General features: G+C 40.7%; 1 pseudogene; it reads left to right on the forward strand.

Annotated features, from left to right (window-relative positions):
• Nucleotides 1–214: 214 nt before the first annotated feature.
• LOC110317864 lies at nucleotides 215–727 on the forward strand (annotated as a pseudogene).
• The last annotated feature ends 4,712 nt before the right edge of the window (nucleotides 728–5,439 follow it).

Consider the following 5,439-nt stretch of genomic DNA (forward strand, 5'->3'; position numbering starts at 1 on the left):
TTAAGTGACTCCTACCACTAAGTGGCTAACTACCACTGTGATGAAAATGTTTGCTTGTTAAATATGGACAAATACATTGATACACCTCCTATTTTTAAATGGGGCTCGTTTTCTTCTTGGTGAATTTAAAGTTGCCATTAAGGCTCTCTGCTCCTCCCTGTTCCAGAGGCAGTCGCATCTTCTTGTGCAGAGCCAGCCTCCTCCTGTAGATAAAATGGTGAAGGTCGGTGTGAATGGATTTGGCCATATTGGGCACCTGGTTGCCTGGGCTGCCTTCTGCTCTGTACTTGGCAAAGTAGAGATTGTTGCCATCAATGACCCTTTTATTGACCTCAACTACATGGTCTACATGTCCCAGTATGACTCCACCCATGGCAAATCCAATGGCACAGTCAAGTTTGAGAATGGGAAGCTTGTCATCAACGGGAAAGCCCATCACCATCTTCCAGGAGATCCCACTAACATCAAATGGGGTGATGCTGGTGCTAAGTATGTTGTGGAGTCTAATGGTGTCTTCACCACCATGGAGAAGGCTGGGGCCCAGTTGAAGTGTGGGGCAAAAAGGGTCATCATCTCCACCCCTTCTGCCTATGCCCCCATGTTTGTGATGGGTGTGAACCATGAGAAATATGACAACTCATTCAAGATTGTCAGCAATGCATCCTGCACCACCAACTGCTTAGCCCCCCTGGCCAAAACATCATCCCTGTATCCACTGCTGCTGTGAAGACTGCAGTCAAGTTCATTCTAGAGCTGAATCAGAAGCTCACTGGCATGGCCTTCCATGTTCCTACCCCTAATGTATCCATTGTGGATCTGACATGCTGCCTGGAGAAACCTGCCAAGTATGATGCTATCAACAAGGTGGTGTAGCAGGATTCTGAGGGCCCACTGAAGGGCATCCTGGGCCATACTGAGGACAAGGTTGTCTCCTGCGACTTCAATAGCAACTTCCACACTTCCAACTTTGATTCTGGCACTGGCATTCCTCTCAATCACAACTTTGAAAAGCTCATTTCCTGGTATGACAATGAATATGGCCATAGCAAGAGGGTGGTGGACCTCATGGCCTTCAAAATTTCCATCCCAGACCCCCATAATAACAGGAGGAGCCTTCTCTACTCTCTTGTATAACATCAATAAAGTTTGCTGCACCCACTCCCCCCAAAAAGCTGCCATTAATTGAATTTACAATATAATACAGGAGCAGTCATACTATGGCAGCAATATATCTTCTTTTTAAAGTATTTCTAGTTACAGTTCCTTCTGTCTGAGAATGCTTGCTTTTGAGCACCAGATTCCACTGAAAACCATGAGGCTATCTAAAACGCCCAGTGCAGGAGAAGCTCAGCCTCTAAACAATGAGCCATAATATGGAAATAGAGCAGGAAAGATGATGCTCTAAGGCACCAACCACGAAGAGAACGAGTCATCTTGGAACAGGGACTCCTGTGTTTCTGATCTATAGGTACCACATCATCAGAGTTTTACTGCTTTGCCATGCCCTTCCTGAATCCTTGGCTCAATTTGTGAGTGCAATAACATTATTTTGTGTCAAATGATTTTTTTGTTGTTGTTGTTAAAATGTTTTGTTTACTTAGAGTCCACAATCTGAAGATGTTTGTACTGAAGAAATAAGATAGAACAGAACTTTATTTTATTTTAATTAATTAATCAATATCCTAAATGTTGTGCCCTCCCCACCCTGGCTCTTGGTCCTACTTGGCAGAGTTCCTTCCACAAGTTCTCACTCCACTTTGCCTCTGAAAGGACAGCTCCCTCATCCCCACTGCATCTCTCACCTTGGTGAACTAAGTCTCTGCAGGATTAGGTGCATCTTCTTCTACTGGGGCCAGACTCAGCAGCCTTCTGCTACTTATGTGTTGGGGGCCTTGGACCAGCCTGCATATGCTCTTTGATTAGTGGCTCAGTCTCTGGGAACTGCCAGGGTTTCAGGTTAGCTGACACTGTTGGTCTTGTGGGGTTGCCATCTGCTTGAGGGTCTACAATCCTTCCGCTTTCTCTTCCATAGGGGTTCCCGACCTCTGTTCAGTGTTTGGTTATGGGTATCTGCACCTGTCTCAGTCAACTGCTGGATAGAGCCTCTCAAAGGGCTGCTATGCTAGGCTCCTGTCTGGAAACATAACTTCGTTAATAGTATAAGGGACTGATGCATGCCCCTAGAAGAGTCTGAAAATGGGCTAGTTACTGGCTGGCCATTCCTTCAGTCTCTGCTCCATTTTTGTTTCTGCATTTCTTTTAGACAGGACCTTTTCTGGGTCAACAGTTTTGTAGGTGGGTTGGTGTTCTAATCCCTCCAATGTGGGTCCTGCCTGGCTACTGGAGGTGGTCTCTTTAGGCTCCATATCTCATCTGTTGTGTGTTTCTCCTAAGGCCATCTGCATTGTCTCCTGGGAGCCTCCCTCATCCCGGATATCTGGTACTTCCTAAGAATCTTCCAATTCCAGACCTCTGGCAGCTGCATATTTCCTTTCATTCTCCTGGACCTCTGGGAATCTCTCCTGTCTCTCCCCATGCCTGATGCACCCCATTTCCCTAGCCTCCCCCTCACCCACAGAGCTCACTCGTTCCCTTTGCCTCTCATGACTATTTTGTTCCTCCTTCTATGTGGGATTCAAGTATCCTCACTTGGGCCTTCCTTGTTTAATTTCTTTAGAAGTGTGAGTATGTCACTGGTATTTTGAACTTTTTGGTTAATATCCACTTGTCAGTAAGGATGTACCATGCATGACATTTTGGAAATCTACCTGAAGAGCCAGCAATACCACTTTTGGGCATATATCCAAAAGATGTTCTACCATACCCGCAAGGACATGTGCTCTACTATGCTTATAGTAGCTTTATCCATAGTACCCAGAAAATAGAAGCAACCTAGAAGTCTCTCAAATGAAGAAGGAAGAATTGATACAGAAAATGTGGTAATTTATACAATGGAATGCTATTCAGCTATTAGAAACAAGAACATCATGAATTTTGTAGGCAAATAAATGGAACTAGAAAATATCATCCTGAATGAGGTAACCCAGGACAAAATTTTCTTTAAGATACAGTTCATATCCAGTTTGGCAAACCTACTCATGCATCTGAGAAAATTAGTTAGTCTTCAGTCTCTATCTTCTTGCCACAAAAGTGGGATATTGATTTCATTTATAGCCCCCAAAGGTTTCTTAGGAGATAATTTGAATTTAAAAATTAATTTTAATTATATAATAATTTTAATTATATGATGATTATAATTGTTAATTTTTAATCTAGAAAATTTAAATGTAAAATTTTGTATATAAACTCAAGTTTAAACATTTATTATTTAATTAGTTTAATACTTATTATTTAATTCTTGTAGCAGGATAGAATGTGTAGAAAAATTTATAACTCAGAGTGCCCCAGTCACTACTCTGTGGTGACACAAAACTCCTAAAGATTGTCCAAGCTTGTGTGGCCTTCTGCTTTTCATCTTGTTAATTGCAAATTTCTACTAGCAGATGCTCACCTTGGAAGTCATAAAGCCTGGCTTGGAAAGCAGGCAGGTGCTGTGTAATTGCAAGTTATTATCCTAAGTGAAGGATTGCACTGAGATCAGAATGAGCATTTCCAAGCTCATTTACCTATTGGAGTCTCCAAGAGGTTCAGTGCTGGAGAGGGTCACTGGCCAGGAAATTGTCATAGATAAACACATTATCTATTAAGTTTCCCCCTGGCCTTGACCCCTGTCAAACTTATGAGCTGAGGTGATTAACTCTCCTAGTCATACAAATGGTTAGTAAGCTTACAAGAATACATGCTAGTTATAATTCAAACAGCAGAAACCTCTATGTCTGCTGAAGCAAACATAGCATATGTCTGCTAAAACAAAGCTATGCCAGTGCTGCATAGACATAGTATACACCATCGTGTGAGGGAGCAGGTGAGACATGCTAAGAAGTTCCGAGGACCTCTGTTCCACATCCCCAATCTTGTTAGGATTTTAAATGCTCAAGTTAAGCTGTCAATGCCTTAAGGACAGAATCCCTGCTTAACTTCATATAAACGTGCACAGATAATTTTAAAGTGGATACACAGCATCTTGTGTTAGACAGAAGCTTGGAGTCTATAGCTAGCCTACCCACAATCAACACTATATGAGCTCAAGTCTCGTGATCTCATAGGGAGAAAGAGAAGCCAAGAGAAAGCCATAGCCTCTATCAACTAGCCTAGGTATGATTGGAGTTGAGGAATGTTAAAGGATTTAATTACCAAGTTCTTAAAGACAAAAAAATAAATAAATAAACAGACTAAGTTAATACAGACTCTTGTCAAGCTGTGATAGGGCTATGCTGTGATAAGCCCATTGATTTTGCTATAGAATAAGCTCAAAATACATACAACAAAACTAACCTACCAGCCAACGTAGTAATAAATAAATAAATAAATAAATAAATAAATAAATAATAAATAACTTGCTATTAGAACAAGAAGTATTTTGGGTTTTTGTTTTTTTTGTTTTTTTGTTTTGTTTTTTGTTTGTTTGTCTGTTTTCTTGACCCCATGCTAGTTCTGTCAGTTGCTTCTCCTCTCTTACATCTTCATCTCTTCTTCCCAACAGATTTACTTTTACCCCATGTGTTAATAAACTACCTTGATTTCTTCAATTTGGTCATATGACTCCATATTCAAAGTCAAACTGATCAACAGTTGAATGTACACTAGACATGGAATGTCAAGCCATGAATTCAAAATACAAGAATTTTATTTTATTTTCCTATAACTGAACTTATTTTGCTTTTGTGCTTCAAGCCGCCAAATAGTACAAATGAAAGCACCTATAAATAAAGTCTTTTTTAAAAAGTTCAACTTTTGAGAAAAGACTCACTCTTAAGGATACTTAACAAAAACCCCAGTATCAGACATGAGAAACGCCGTTTTCAGTTGTTGTCTAGGACTATTTAAGAGATTTTCAAAATATATAACTTATTATGTTGCACTAAAACTCCAGAGGTGGGAGGTAATTCCCATTGTTGAAAACACTATGCGGTTCAGAATCTGGACCCAGAAACCCCTGAGATGCAAGTGACCTGAATGACCTTCCCTGAGAAGTAATTTCATAGTAGCAGAAAGTATTATACAAACTTCCAAAGTAGGGAAGCAGTCAACAGTTCTACCCAGATTGATAGATATGAATGAAATGAATGCTACTGTGCATGGCACAGTAACCCTACAGGATCAGCAGTGACAGACATGCATACCTTTTTCTGCAAGTGCTTGGTTTGAGGTAAGTTTTATTCTAGGAGATAGTTTCTGCTTTTCACTAGTTTGAAGACAACCATTACTTGTTCGATTTTTTTTTTCCCTTTCCTTTCCTAGCAGTTTGTGGATAAACAGATACACCATGAAGCTATTTCTATGCTAGTGCCCCTTAGGATGCTTGTCCAAGGGAAGCTC

This window comes from Mus pahari, chromosome 3, assembly GCF_900095145.1.
Source record: "Mus pahari chromosome 3, PAHARI_EIJ_v1.1, whole genome shotgun sequence".
NCBI lineage: Eukaryota > Metazoa > Chordata > Mammalia > Rodentia > Muridae > Mus > Mus pahari.